General features: G+C 40.3%; 1 long non-coding RNA gene across 1 annotated transcript in view; it reads right to left on the bottom strand.

Annotated features, from left to right (window-relative positions):
- LOC138273742 (uncharacterized) overlaps positions 1-15,473 on the bottom strand; it is a 66,640-nt gene extending 51,167 nt beyond the window's left edge. Inside the window, exon 1 of the long non-coding RNA XR_011200294.1 lies at positions 15,030-15,473. This is a non-coding gene — a long non-coding RNA (uncharacterized lncRNA). The remainder of the gene's footprint in view (positions 1-15,029) is intronic.
- Between the last annotated feature and the right edge of the window lie 1,126 nt (positions 15,474-16,599).

Raw genomic sequence — 16,599 nt, 5'->3', positions numbered from 1 at the left:
CTGCTTTATTTAAAAGCAGTCACAGACATGGTGGTCTGCTGTCTCCAGCAGGCCACCATCCCTGTGAGTGCTGGGAATCGCAAGGGGGTCGCATATTAATGAGGTGGGTCTTTGCAACCCCCTTGCAATTCGCAGATGGTGTCAGGGACACCATCCTGCATCCGGGTTTTCGACTCGCAAATTACGAGTCACAAACTTGGAATTTCGTACATCTGGCCCAAAGTGCCTTAGCTTTTAGCACCCCAGTGTGTTCATACCACTTTAGTTTATTTGTACACATTACACCAACATATTTATGACACCTCTAAAACTTTTGAAACTGTTAAATGGTAGGTTGTTTGTAATCTAAATACTCATATTTTTTTAATGATGATTGATATACTTTTTTTATTCTAAATTTGTAGAATTCTGCTTCTTTTCTTTGAAAGCCTCTTTGAGTGGTATCCATTACAACCAAATCAAAAGGCTATCGGAAGCACAAGATGTGTGTACCTTCCATCTTTGTACTAAATCATTTTGTGTTCACCAGGGCTAAAGGTAAGGCAGCCATGTACAGAGCAAATAGTAGGGGGGCACACAGCCCTTTCTAAGGACATTTTGTATTCAAATTCTACTTGGGAGGGAACCCTCCAAATCTATTTAAACTCCACCACAGTTTTCTGAGTGCAACTCATTTAGAATTTTGGAAGATATATCGATATCTGTAAGTCTTTTAGTATTTCGCACTGTATTTTTCTACGTATGAGGGTGAATGTCACACAGCAATCAATAAACATCTTTGCCAGGGCCCATTTACTAAAACAATAGTATAGAGTTGAGTTTCCCTCTTTAATTCCACTTTGCTCCATTGGTATTAGATAATTAGCATCAACCTATTCTTAAAGGTATTCTCAATTATTTTCAAGGAAAAGTTTACACCCACATCCTTTAGATCTATCAGCCTGTACTGTTTTGGTGATGTCAGCTACGCCTTTCTTATGTCTTGACTTTATGATCACCCCTTTCCAACAATGTGGGAATTTTCCAGCTAAAAGTATTCAGGAAAAAAGAACCCAGGATGAATTTATTTTAGATTTTATTACCACTGCTGGGAGGTTTTCAGGCCCTAGAACTCTTGTTAATTGTACAAATTTGCTACTGACTTTTATTGTGCTAAGTGAAAATAAAGACAGTATTTCTCTGCAGGCCATGTATCTTTTAATGGTTGTGTCCACGAATCCTGGTGTGTAGATTTCCTCCATATAATTTACCAAGTTATTCTCTGAAATCATGTATGACACCCTAGCAAAATGTTCATGTACCTTGTCGTATTAGCTGCCAACCTAACATACAATCCCAACAATACTTCAATTGCCATGTTTTTTTATATTTTACAACAAGCTTGTACTCTTATTTAGGAGATGTTCTTTATGTAATATGTTTCCTCCACTGTGTCCCTTAGTTACTTTTTTAACATCCTCGTCTGCTTTTTCATCTGCCTACTATTGTCACCAAACAATCCAGTATTTTTAAATTCACTTGCTAGAGAGATTGTTCCTGTGTAACATAAGCTAAGTAGTCTACTAATTCTTAAATTTTGTAACATATCAATCAAAATTATGTTTGGCAATTATGTAACTGGGTAGCTTCTCTTTGTGTTGAAATTTAGTCAATAGAAATGGGTGCTCATGAATAACTCTTACTAATCATTTCAGATAATCAATCTGTACCAATAGGATCTTTTGATGATTGAATGGTTGTCCTAATTGTATTTAAAGATGAATGGGAATATGATTACTGCCTTTGAGCTACAATACTTTAAAATCTAGCACTAGATAAAAAAAACAGATATTTAAAAACATAATCTATGGGGCAGCATTGATTGCTTGTTTTGAAATTTTGTTGTGGAGGTGAATCAGAAGAAAGCCTTCCATTTGCACAGAACATTCTCTCTGCTGCTAAAAAGTTTGAAAGATTACTGGCATATCCAGAAATTCAGCAATACTGGAATGTTTCAGGTAGTATGCTATAAGATCATAATATGTCGTTAGATAGCAGATCAATTTTCTGCAGCACAATCTTGCAAGATTCTGAATTTGACGCAGTCCTGGCTAGGTCTTATTAGAAGAGTTCCAGATCATGTTTGAATAGATCAGAATTTATTGGTTTAATATAAACATTGGTGACAAATATACAATTTATACTTGAAGGGTTTTTATACAACGTTAACAGGATCACCACTGTCACTTACATTTGTATATATCACGGATACATTTGTTGCCATTGTGTGGTAACTAAGGTCAATATTGCCCTGAAGCACGACCAGAGACTTTTTGCACAGAGTATCTATGTGATTGAAGGAGAAGGTCTGTTGGGAATATATCCTCACACAAACAGCTCTACAGAAAACAAATTACAGTGTATAAAGAACGTCTCCTTGATCATCTTGGTATCACGCACTTTTTCTAGTCAATCTATGTTCTATGACAATAATCAAAGAGTGTGTGAGAGGTTTAATTGCTAATCAATAGTTCTCAGAATTATAAACTCCCTTTGGGTTTGCTCAATGCCCTAAGCCTTGCAAAACAGTTTCATCTATTATTCCCAGACTCCCTAGAATATACTGGGAATGTGGGAAAGTTATCCTTAAAGTTTGTCCTTTATGACTATATACCTTTTGGAAACTATATGCACATTCTTCATTTGGCAGCCAGATTTAGACTGGATTAAACCTTTGTCCAGGAGGAGTTTTCAGAAAAGGGTTTATTTCTGTGCTAGCTAAATATATTTAATCCCCAACTACAAATGTGGTATCTTGAGGATGAAGTTCATTCTCTGCCTTATTTAATACCTCTATTGGTAATGTGGAATGTGAGTATTTTTTACATCTCTTTTTGTGTTTCTGTTTACATATCCTGCCTTTTTTAAATCAATAGATGTTCCAGATTTCAGAGCTGGGCAGTAGGTTAGGACCTGGAGTAATCTAGAATGATCACATTTTTCTCAGAGTTGTTATGATGAAATAGTTATGTGGTCAAATTTGTGGAAATTCTTCTTGTCTCTTGCATTTTTTTCCTTGCATTGTTGTGCATAAACTCTTTTTCCTTTGGTCTTAAGAACTCATCATTTCTTTTCCTCAAACTCTATGGTGGGACCGTTTGATGCATTAGTCTCACTCCTTTTAGCTTAAAAGTACCTCTTTTCCATTTTATAATTAGGCTTACTTTTCTTAGTATTTATGTAAAAACATAATCCTTGGAGTTGTTTTTGATTTACTTCTTCTTCGTTGCTTTGTTTACAATTTGGCTCCCTTTTGTTCTCAGAATGTATCGTTTAAAAATATGCGATGAACTCTCTTTTTTAAGTCATGGGCCTCTTTGAAATATAGACCGATGTAGCTGGTTTGTCTTGCATATGTAAGTTTTCAGCATCACCTGGAGGGGTACTGATAGTAATGTCTACTATTGGTTGTATTAATGAGTGCATACTACCTCTTATCTGATATAACTCTCTTGCTACAGTAGGTAGATGATTTTAATGTGTTTTAGAACATCAATATTTAACACCAGCACCAAGAGGAAGAGCTTGCTTATGTCTCCAGATTTAAGATTTACTTTTTGCTGTCCATTCCAATCACCCCTAAGCCATTAGGGTGTGTTGACCCCTCCGTGTTGATCATTTTGGGATTGTAATGGGTTCTTCTACTACTAACGAATTCCTGTATTCGTAGAGGGGAGACCAAAAATGGTGAAGACAACAGACAAGGCATTAGTGAGCTCTCTACTAGGTCTACTGGGTCAGCTATTGGCTCTGCATCGTTTAAATCCCCAATCCCTGGCATAATACTTGTTGTTCTATCCAAAATAATTTCTTTAACTATCAATGCCACAAATGCCTCTCTTCTTTTCCCATTAAAGTGCTTTTCTACAAAATCTTGTTATAGAGTTAATTAGGGGAGAGGCCTCCATATGTGGTTCTTGAGCAACTGCGGTGATGCTATTATGCATTCCATTTGTTACCAGCTCATTCCATTCGCTGCATCAGTGTCTATCACTATAGATGCTTGGGAACCATCCAAAGAGGTCTCATCATGATGTTTATTATGCACAGTCGCTGTTGGTCTCTTCTTCCTAGGGTGCTGAGCTGCAGGTCTCACATGCTTTCATTGCTTTGTTCTCCCTTCAGGCATTATTACAGAGGGTCTGAGCACTCCTGAGCAATCCTCCTGCACCACATCATCTTTTGTTTCTCTTATGCTGCACCACCACCACAACTCACAACTCTTTAAAAGTCTTGAATTCTACTTCTCTCTTTTCCTGCAGCCACCATAACAGAATGTTTCAGTAGGTAATGAGGTGGCACTGTAGAATACACTATTCCAGCTGGACTGCAGATTCTCAACCACATCCTGCTGCACACCCCTTTTCCCCCTTGGCTTTCCAAGATAGAAGGGGGACACAGTGGTGAAAGCCCCAAACTGCTTGCTCCCCTCAGTGCCTCAAATACCCTCAACATCCACTGTCAATTTGTTTTGCATACTCCTATTATCACTTCAATAGGACTGTGGATATTCAGTTCCCAGACTTGTGCCCGCATGTACTCATGGTCTGGAACAACATGCACAGATTGTCTCATTTAACCATGCTTCTCCAGTTGCATACCCCCTCAAACGCTGGTCTGCTAATAGTCCCGCTTGCTTTTCAAAGGATAGCAAAGCCAATGCTGGTTCCTATATCAATGCACTGAAGAGAACTATAGCCCAGTATAGTGCAACTATAGTGCTATTTACTCGGCGATCAACGTCTCAAAAGGACACTGAAAGCCATCATTCAGAGCCAGTGATGAAACAGGAAGCAGAGCTGGGGCCTGGTATGAGCATGGTGCTGATGCATGTCAATTGAAAGTTCAAGCTGCGCCTTTATCACTTCACAATTTACTACATTAATTAAATAAATTAATACTTTACTGTCCCTAACATATCCTGAAAAATACCTGTGACATGCATTGAAATGACGAGCTAATTGTTTTATTTTAAAGTGCCTTTAAAAATGTGCCTGGGCTAGGAACAAATGTTTGTACATTGCTACTTCAATGTCCACTACTCCAACCTACCAGAACATTTAAGCCACTAAATGATGACCACAACTTCAACGTTAGGGGCATATTTATCATTATTTCACACAAAACTGTGCAGCAAGGATGAGAGCAGAAATGCTTCCAACTTACAAAAATATAGACCATTTTTGCTCTCTCCTTGCGCTGGCGCTCTGTGTGCTACAGAGTGCTAACCCAGGCACCCTTACACCATCATGCCAGGGTGTGCAGCTTTATAGGCAGGATTGCTTTTTGTGCAGGAAGGCATACCTTTCAGCACCAAAACAAATCAAAGAAGCATTTTCCTCTTTTTGTACATGGTGCAGAATGTATCACATGTAGAAACAGGAAATAGCGAGGATAAAAAAGATTTTTCTCCTCGTTATGCCATCTACTGGAAGACGTACCAGTTCCAGGTGTACAAACTTTTGGAAAACTGGAATCAAATCAATGGGTGGATGCATTAGAATGCCCATGCGCCACCCATGCGCACCTTCCAGCTTGAAATGTAATATAACACAGTGCAAGCTGCTGCATTGTGTTACATTTCTTTACAAAGCCAGGCAAATGGCATCTTGTGTGACTTTCTAAATCTTACTGAAGACTTTGCCTTCTGACACGCAAGGACAACGCAAAGGCTTAGTAAATCTGGGCCTCAGTATTTACTACTTCTTCGAACCTCCATCTACATTGGCCCTAATACCAATCCATAACCTCACATTACCCTGTGCACTAAATGTAAATAAATAAAGTCAAATTAATTTAGTAACTGTACCCTAATGTCAATGTAAGATCCAACCATGCATTACATTAAATTACATTATAGTATACTAAATTAAATAACATTAAAGTCAAATGATAGTTATCCTTAACTGAATCCTTACACTGAATTAATTCATGTTAAAATAAACATATTTTATTTATGTTATGTATGGAACCTCTACCTAACACTAACTGTAACCCTAGCTAAGCCTTAAAGTGTAATAAATATAATTAATAAAACCAAATACATTAAGAAGTAAGTAGACCTAAGGTAACATTAAATTACATTTAACAATCTACCTAACTTAACCCTAATGCTAATGCTAATCCTTTTTAAATGAATGAAAATATATACATATTCTCAATCATTACATTCAATTACATTAATTAAGAACTTAGCCTATGATATGTAGTGACAAGTTCAGAAGTGTATCATATTGTTACTTGGTGTTAATAATATTTATTTCGAATTTTGATTTGGATTATCATAACAAACATGCACAGAGTAAAAATAATATTTAGAAATAGATAAATAGTTAAAATTTGAAATCAACTTTAGCATCCAAACATTTAATTTCATCTCAATTTATGAAGCTCAAATCATTCCATTAGCTTTTGGATATTGTGTTAAAACAGCACATGGTCTGAAACAGTTTACCAAAATTCTTTGCATGATTTGATGTTAAGAATTAACAGTACATCAGTATTGTTAGACTGTCGCTTAGTTACCATCACTGATAAGATGTTCATTGCACAAGTGTTAGAACTTGGGTCTCTAATTGCAAGATGTATGCACCCTGTTCAAGTAGGGACCACAGTCCTATTCAGGGTAAGTCTGTCACACACCATAAACTAACCTGTTCTCACCCTCTGGTAGCCTGGCACAGAGCACGTAGGCTTAACTTAGGAGGCAATGTGTAAAGTATTTGTGCAACAGTTGAAACAGTGAAACAGAGAAAACACCACAGAAAGACTCCACTCCAAGTTAGGATAACAGATTATGGCGGTGATTCTAACCGCGGCGGGCGGCGGTCGGCGCCCGCCATGCGGTTACCACCAAATGACCGCCAAAAGGCCGCCCGCCAGCACAGCGGGAAAGACCCAGCAACGATGAAGCCGGCTCCGAATGGAGCCGGCGGAGTTGCTGGAGTGCGACGGGTGCAGTAGCACCCGTCGCGAATTTCAGTGTCTGCTAGGCAGACACTGAAATTCTTTTTGGGGCCCTCTTACGGGGGCCCCTGCAGTGCCCATGCCATTGGCATGGGCACTGCAGGGGCCCCCAGGGGCCCCGCGGCACCCCCTACCGCCATCCTGTTCCTGGCGGGAGACCCGCCAGGAACAGGATGGTGGTAGGGGGTGTCAGAATCCCCATGGCGGCGGAGCGCGCTCCGCCGCCATGGAGGATTCTCAAAGGCAGCGGAAAGTCGGCGGTACACCGCCGACTTTCCGTTTCTGGCCGCAGCTGAACCGCCGCGGTCAGAATGCCCAGCGGTGCACCGCCAGCCTGTTGGCGGTGCTACCGCGGTCATTCGCCCTGGCGGTTTTTACCGCCAGGGTTAGAATGACCACCTATATTGCTATGAGTAAAACAATACCAACATGACAAAAATCCTATAAGTAGAAGTTGAGATATGACTTTTTAAAGAATAAATGAAACTGTAGTGCACAGAAGCATAAAGCGCCAACAGGGGCTATCTGGTCACACTAGACCAGGCAAAGTCAAGAGTTCAGGTCGACTGCAATGGAGCATGGGTCAGATACAGGGACCAACCTTGTCCCGCTGAAAAACTACCTTGTGGATGGGAGTTGCATTGATGTTGAAGACCTGATGTGAGGAGCAGAGGAGGAGATGCGCCAGTGATGTGGCGGTTCCGATCAGTGCAGTCAAGGATGCATCATCTGTGAACCCTTGGTAAAGAAAGAGATGCAGCAGCATCTGGCTGCTCAACCAGCTGCAAAGGCAATGTGTCGGGCTGAGGGTGATGCAGTGATCCTGAGGCATGCAGTCAGTGCTGCCATGTCCTCGTCCTCAGTGGCAGCGGCGATGCTATAGCATCAAGGAGAGATGCAGCAGCTCAAATTGGCTCAGTGATGGCGATGCATGGGTTTTTGCAGAAGAAGCTGCAGAACCCACTTCCAAGAGCCTATCACTGGATTGTCACCACTTGGCAAGGCAAAGCTCACAGTTGGCAGAGTCCAAGGGTTGTAGCAGGGATAAGTGAAGACTTTGAGGTCCCTGAGACTTCAGAACAGGAAACAATCCAGCAAGCTCTTGGAGTCACTCTGGGTTCAAGTGAGATGGGTCCAGTCCTTCCTCAGCAGGGCAGAGGGCAACAGGCAGCAGGACAGCACAGCAGAAAGGCAGTTCTTCCAGAGCAGCAGTCCAGAGTGGCAGTCCTTGTGGTGGAACACCAGTCCTTCCTCCTGGCAGAGTTCTTCACAGGTCCAGAAGTGTACTGATTTGGTAAGGTCAGATGTTCAGTATGTACTCCCAGTTGTGCCTTTGAATTGGAATAGGCTTCAAATAAGGATATTTGAAGTGCATAGAGGTCCTTTCTTCCAGCCCTGGATTCAAACTCATTTCAGGGGGTTAGCCATTCCTTTGTGTGGGAGCAGAACACTGCCCATTCAGGTGTAAGTGTCAGCTCCTGCCTCCCACCCTGCCCAGAATGTCCCATCAACACGCAGATGGTGTCATAGTCACATCTGCCATTCCTTTGTACGAGGCTGTCTAGAGGGAATGCAGGAAAGCTGTCAACCCACCCCAGACATGTATTGGAGACAGGTTGAAGGTACACAGAGCTAGGAGCAGGAAAATGCCAACTTTCTAAAAGTAGCATTTTAAAAATGTTAATTATAAATCAGACTTTACCATTAAAGAGGTTTTGTCATTACAATTCCATAAGTACTAGACATGAAATAGCTAACCCTTCTCAATTAGGAATTACAGCTTATTCAATGTAATAAGAGATTCCCAATCTTAACCCTTTGAGAGGGGTAGGCCTCATGGTAGTGAAAAATGAATTTGGGAATGTCCACTACAAAAACATGTAAAACTTAATAGCACATGTCCTATCTTTAGATTACATGTCACCCTGCCATATGGACTACCTAGGGCCTACTTTAGGGGTAGCACATGTAATAAAAGGGGAGTTTAAGGCTTGGAAAGAGGTTTCAAATATCAAATCGACATGGCAGTGTACACTGCACACACAGGCTCTGCAATGACAGGGCTAAGACATGTTTTAGGGCTAATTGAGTAGGTGGCACAAGCAGTACTACAGTCGCACTAGTAGCATTTAATTTGCAGGCCCTGGGCACATGTAGCAAACTGTACAAAGGACTTACAGGTAAATTAAATGTGCCAGTTGTGCATACATCAATCAAACCATGTTTTAGGAGAGAAGCACATGCACTTTAGCACTGGTTGGCAGTGGTAAAGTGCTCATAGTCCTAAAACCAACAAAAAGAATCAGCAAAAATATGAGGCAAGTAGACAAAAAGATGAAAAAAATAAAAGGGGCCAAGATAGGGTCACCCTGACCCATTAGCTCTAGTGCTGATGACCCACATGGACACCTCCAGAGCAAAATATAATTGGTAAATCTATTAATTTGCTTACATAAAAAACACAAAAAAAACAGGAGCAGGCTCCCATGCTTGTTTTTAAGAAGCTCCCGGGTGGGCCAGGTCTCGGGGGCATTTTGAAATAAAGGAAGTGGGGTGAACAGGGCTCCTTCCTAGGACAGTTTTATGCCCTGGGGATCACCACCTCCCCGGAGCTTATTTATAATGAATGTGAGGGGCCGTACGCCCCCAGCAGCCTCCCAGGGCGTCAATCAAATTTGATGTGAAGGGGCCACCTGGCTCCCCACAGCCCCAGCAGGGACCACTAGCTCCTTGGGGCTCTAATCAAATTATAGTTATATTTGCTTGAAATAACTGTAACTATCACTGCTGAATTTCTATGGTTTTGTACGAGTAAATTCAGAACCTAATTATAACGTCCCTGTAAGCTTTGTTTTTTTAAATAAATATATATATATATATATATATATATATATATATATATATGTACATATATATATTCTTTGCTTTCCTGCATGAATGATGCTACCCACATAAAATGTATTGCAGGGACATTTCAAGGCATTAATACTATAATCAGAATTGCACATTACATGTTTCCTGATGCTAAATGGTTTCGAAACCCCTGGGAATGTAACATCCTTACAATTTTCACTGTATTTGCAGGCCTTGCATTTCCCACAAATGAAAAAGCCATTGATAGGTTTATTCATTTCTATATTCGGCAATAAGCACCGGCTTAGAGAGACTTTCAGCGATCTACTCGGTCTAATGGTAAATCTTGGATATTCTTCCAGTACATCAACTATATTTTAATCTGTTCTCAGCACTGGCCAAAATGTTTTAAATATCCTCTTTATTTCTCCTGTCCTATTGTGGACAGTTGTGATGAATCTCACAGACTCTTCACTCTTTATTTCCCTATCTGCTTCCATTTTATGAATTACCTGTAGATCATCTCTATTACCTTGCCTCACTTTTGTCAGTGCTTTCACAATAGTATAGGTAGAGTATCCTCTTTTTTTAAAATGGGTGGTCATAATCTCAATTTCTTCCTCAAAAGCAGTATTCAAACTGCAATTCCTTCTTGCGCGCAATAATTCCTCATATGGGATACTCTGTACCAAATTTCTGGGATGGTTACTTTTTGCATGAAGGAAACTATTTTCCGCTTTCCCTTTTCTATATAGAGCACATTTCATTTTGCCATTCAAAATATTGATCTTTACATCAAGAAATTCAATCTCATTTGAATGAATTTCTCCACTAAATTTCAAATTAAGGGAATTATCCTTCAAAGTACTCACAAATTGGACCGCAGATTCTGTACTGCCTTTCCAAATACAAAAAATATCATCAATGTACCTAACCCAAAGGACTACGTGCTCTTCAAAATCAGCGATGTTCCAGACCCTCTGTTCCTCCCACCAGCCGAGGTATAAACCAGCATAACTGGGGGCAAATCAAGTACGCATCGCAGGCCCCTGGGTTTGATGGCACAGTGTTTTCTCAAAAATCAAAAAATGATCGGTCAAACATATATAAATCATATTGAGGAACATCTCAGTATGGAGGAGATATGACAATGACCGGGTTCTCAAAAAAAATCTTATTGCCCTAATCCCATTATCATGGGGTATACATGTATACAGGCTGTTGACATCCAAACTCACCAGGAGGAAATCATCTTCCCACATAACTCCATTGATAATCCTCAAAAAATCCCCAGTATCTTTAATATATGAGGGCAATGCCTCCACAAAGGGACGTAAGAAGAAATCAACATATTTTGAGGTATTCTCAAATAGACAACCCATAGATGATACAATAGGTCTTCCCAGGGGATAATTTGCACCTTTATTCAATTGAGGTAGATAGCTGGAAGTTTAGGAAATTCAACTTTTAGGAATTGATACTCCCCCCATTCAATTAGTCCCATGTCTCTCCACTCATCCAGTCTTACAAAACAATCACGTTTGGCCTGCAACATCTCACCTCTATTTGAAATCATGTAAGTCTTAACATCCTGTAATTGTCTCAATCTTTCCTTAGTGTACATATCTCTAGATAATACAACCAGATTTCCACCATTGTCAGATTTTTTAAACACCATTGTTTTATTATCTTACAGTGATTTAATCGCTTCTCTATGTTTCAAATTTAAATGACCAAAATGGGGTCTTTTTGTATATCTTAGTTTATTCATCTCTTTAATAACACCCCTTTCAAAGACATTTATAGCATCACTATTAACTGGGGCAGAAAGGTCGACTTAGGTCTAAAACCTCTAGGATACTCTTTCCCTATGTCAATTTCCATTTGCATTAAGTTTAGAACCGGGTCATAGATTGCCTCTACCATTTCATCTAGCTCACACATAGTGTAATACCTCTGTGTGCTTTATCTGTAAAATAGAAGGCACAACATCCTTGCTGTTACATTTTTCTTTAGTTTGAGTGGCAAACCACTTTTTCAATTTTAATTTTCTACTAAAATGGAACAGATCAATGTGACTCTGTGTAAAATTAAATTGTGGACACAGGAGAGAAAAATAATCCCAAAGATAATTTATTTTTCTCTGGTTCCGTTAAACAAGTTCAAGAGAGATTGACTAAAGTCATTCTATCCATCATTTTGGTGTCAACTGGCCTCTTGTTTGCATTCCATTTGGGCCTCCCTTTAGATCTCACATTCCTCCTCTTGTTCTTCTTCCTCTTGCACAACCTCAATTAAGCTTGTTTCCTATACCTGCTTGCCCCATTAGTCTTCCTTGGGCTATGAGATTGAATTCTTTTAAAATATTGTCTTTTGCTACACCCGTATCAGATTGTATGGAGGCATCACTCTCACTGTCCTCACTTTCTCTCATATCTTTTCCAGAGTCATATTGTATAACTGCATTGTCAGTAGTCATCATGCCACTTTGTTTATTTCTGAATCTATCCATTTCTATTCTTCCAAGAGACTTATTCCTAATCTGATCGTATTTTCTTCCAAATGTAAGAATCTGTCCTTTTTCGTAATCCTTCAAATCCCTCAGAAATTTCTGTTGCTTTTTTGATTTTAGTATTTCTTCTGCTTTATTCAGCTTTTGGCCTGCTCTCTCCATCTGTTTTCCATATTCCTCCATTGAACACTTTTCCTTCAATACATTGGAAACATTTTCAATTTCTATAATCAACTTCTCTCATTCCTTCCATGAAAATTTTATCAATATCTTTCAACATATTTGCACTACATTGATAATTATTTTCCATCCATTCGCTCATTCGCTCTCATTTCCGGATCAGGATTCTCTGAGGTGAGTACAACAAAAATCCTTAAGCCTGTAGGGATCCTTTCACAATCAGTGTATTTTTGCAATGTAACTGTTTCCCACTATTTTGATTCTTCCTTCTTAGAATATTTCCATTGCATGCCCCACAATTCCTTTTTACTTTTGCCATTCCCCTCAGTACTGATATCTCTACCATTTCTTCCTGCTGTCTCCTGTGAGACTAAATCAGTGGTTCCCAAACTTTTTCGACCCGCGGCTCCCTTGACCTATTGGCAGTTAGCCGTGGCTCGCCGTTACGTTACTTTTTTTGGCAGGTGGGAGGATGTAAGCCCGGCATCGGGGGTACTTCCATTTTCCACCCTGAAATTAATTGCTGTGAAGGTATTATAATCGTAGTTGTGATCTACTTTGTCACTGAACTGATGCTGTAATAAAGCACTTTATCAGCAACAAATACTCACTTTACCACCTCTCCTTTTTACTCCAGGCCTTGAAGCCTTAAACCACACGTTCCTGCCATGAAAACATCTTCTTCAGTGGCAGCAGCTTGCATCATATTCTGCATGTCACAGAACTAAATAGAATACATATCTCTGACAATCCTTAGCAACAAATATGACACAACCACTAAGCAGCCAATTTAAACATTAATTTTCTTGGGAATTCTGGCATTAACATCAGCAATCTGAAAAGGGCAGTGTTGGCTACATTCGCAGAAGGACCTTCAATAGAAAAGTCTGTTGCAGATGGCATCCGAATGCCATGTATAGCTGAGCTATAACTGAAATGCAATGGGAGTAACTTCCTATTCAAACTATCTCAGTGCCAGTACACTAAGAAGGTGATATCCCCTCAGACATGAACCTGATGCTGAGGAAGCCAACCTTCCTCCAGCAGCAGGCAGGTCACTGTTTTCCTTAAAGGAAAAGAAGGGCAGCGCAAACCGCTGAGCACCCTTTAAGATGGCTATCCAAGCCCTGCACCCATCCCTGTATTTCTCACACATGCAAAACTGTAGCAGTTGAGGCACCCATCTCTCTCTTTGCTGAAATGCAGGTTAGAGCAGGAACCGCTGCTGCAGGTGGGAGGGACTCAGTAGGAGTAAGAATAGGAATATTCAGAGTAATAAGGAGGAAGTAGAGGTAAGAGTAGGAATATTTAGCAGAGTTACAGACAGCGAATAGCTGCAAGAGTAAGAAGGAATATTATTTGGAGTAAGCAGAAGCTGTGTTGCTAGTAAAGTGATGAAAGTAAGAATGACAGAATGAGATAAAGATGATAAGAGAACAAATCCTTTCATTTACTTCTAACAAAGAATCTGTGCTAGTAAAGCTGGATGTGCTTTCTGTTTTATGCACAGATCACATTAAAGTAAGGGACTTTAATTAAGCACTATTGCAGCTTGCTTCAGTTGGTTAAATATCACATGTACGCAGCTGAAATATGTAATATTTACATGTTTTAAGGTGATCAGACACTGCTGACATGCACTACCTGGCATTTATTAGCACGTTATTGCTGTTTCACTGGCTCACTAAGGTACAATGTCTACCGGTACAATACTTTACAGCTCTACCTGTCTCTGTAACATACCTTGTATGGAAGAAGAGTGCAGTGGAAGGTGGGCTTTGGTGCATTAGCAGGCATCCAGCCAAGGTCTGACTGCAGTCACTAGGCTGAGTATCCTATGATCTTCGTCTTATAGACAAATGCTAGCTGTGTAATAAACTGCCTATCTGTAGGGCCCTGCTGACAAGAAAAACGAAGTGCACAAGACAATAAAGGTACCTACATACAGACAATGCATCTGCAATGCACACATTTTTCAAAAGTGTTTGTCTTAGGGTGGCTTATTCCGAGTGAAGTGTTTGTGACCTATCCTTGAAGGGACAGAATTAGTTGTCTGTGACAGCAGGTCTTCCATGAAGGCCTGAATATGCATTATTTGCTGAGCAGAAGAAATGCCCTTTACAGTGCTTTACTGCATATTTCTTTACCGCAAGTAGTGACAGCAGATATTTATAGCTATTCCTCGTTTCGTTCCCAAACCGTGTGCTTGGTGCACGGCGCCCCTGGCTAGTTTAGATGGCGCACCTGGGTGCCAGGGCGCACAGATGGAGAACCACTGGACTAAATGATCAAACAGCTGTTCCACTGCCTCTCGCCATCTTGAATCTCTCTCAGTTGCCATTATTTTTCAATTTATTATGTATCAATGTTTAGAATTTGGATTGACAATTTCAAATCATCATGGACTCCGCAGACTCCACTGCACGTCAACTTATCATTAAGGTGCTCTACGTTCATCACATCACAGGGAAACACTCACCCTTGGTCCACCCATCCGGGGTTCGGCATCTGTCCTCCAACTGGTACACACCCTGTACGTATTATTCATGGTTGATTTTCTTCATGAATGCCCGTATATCCTCATGGGCTAAAATAATACGACTACGCATGAGCCGTGTTATTTCCACTGAGTATCCAGGTAGGGGCGGGCACAGCCTTCTAAATTCATCTATTCCACAAAACTCGTTTTTGTCTGAGCCCAAACAAGGCAGGCCTTGGCGGGGTCGTGAACGCCATAAATCAATCTATGTTCTTCTAGCCAAAACAGAAGTCCTTAAGGAAGAAAACTGCAGCGGCCGCAATCGTCTTGGATTATATATAATCTGCTTTATTAATCTGGCAACAAAACATCCACCTGATGCGTTTCGGAAATCCTTGTTTCCTTGTTCATGGGTATTCCACATTGTCCATACTTTCATTTCTTCATATTCCCATTATTCATAACATAACAAACAACATAAACGATGGGCTCCGCAAGCTTCCTTCCTCATACGGGGCTGTGGCTGCCATCTTTAAACATGTTTTTCAACATATATTTGTAAAGTAATACATAGTATTTAGAAGTGTGTGTAATAAATGTATTTTTCCTTTTGGTCTTTGATTAAATAAAATGTACCCACTACACCACCTTGAGTGTATTCCACGTGTTGTTTATCTTCAGTGATAGGAGAGAAAGGCAAATGTATATATATATATATATATATATATATATATATATATATATATATATATATATATACATATATATATATATATATATATATACACACACATATGTATTTGTAAAGTAATACACAGTATTTAGAAGTGTGTGTAATAAATGTATTTTTCCTTTTTCAAAGAAAAGGAAGTGAGTAGATAGGTTATTGAGTGTTGTTGATGTATGCCAATGAATGGAGATTATTAGTCCACACCACCTACCCTGAGTATGCATTGGACTGCTTTGCTTCACTATCCTAAGAGACCCAAGTGCTACAATGGGGTACTTGGGCCCATATTTATACTTTTTTTTGTGCCACAGTTGCATCATTTCTTTTACGCAAATTCGTCTCAAACCTAACTCCATATTTATATTTTGAGGTTAGACACATCTAACGTTAAAATATAGGAGTATGCACCATTTTGTGGATGAGTGAACCTACCTTGTGTCAATGAAATGCAAGGTAGGCGCTCCCATGAAAAAAATTGTGCTATCCCCATAGCCCCATATTCATCCCCCTGTGCTAAAATGATGCACGGGTGGGAGGAGGGGACAAACCAGGCATTAGGGGACCTGTGGACCCATTTCTATGGTTTAACGCCATGGAATGGGTCCACAACCCCCCCCCCCAAGCCACAGGAACACTTCTACCCCCACCAGAGGGACACTGGAGGATGGTGGACCCCATCCTAGGTAAATCCAGGTAAGATATATATATTTTTGCCATTGGGGGCCCTAACTTGTGGCCCCCTGCATGGCACAGGGTGTAATGGCCATGCCCAGGGGGCTCTTCTCCCCTGTGCCGGCCATTGGGGGTAGTGGGCATGACTCCTGTCTTTCCTAAAACAGG

The sequence above is a fragment of the Pleurodeles waltl genome, chromosome 2_2 (genome assembly GCF_031143425.1).
Source record: "Pleurodeles waltl isolate 20211129_DDA chromosome 2_2, aPleWal1.hap1.20221129, whole genome shotgun sequence".
Taxonomy (NCBI): domain Eukaryota; kingdom Metazoa; phylum Chordata; class Amphibia; order Caudata; family Salamandridae; genus Pleurodeles; species Pleurodeles waltl.
Note: the sequence above shows the minus strand (reverse complement) of the source record. Positions and strands in the feature narration are given on the sequence as shown.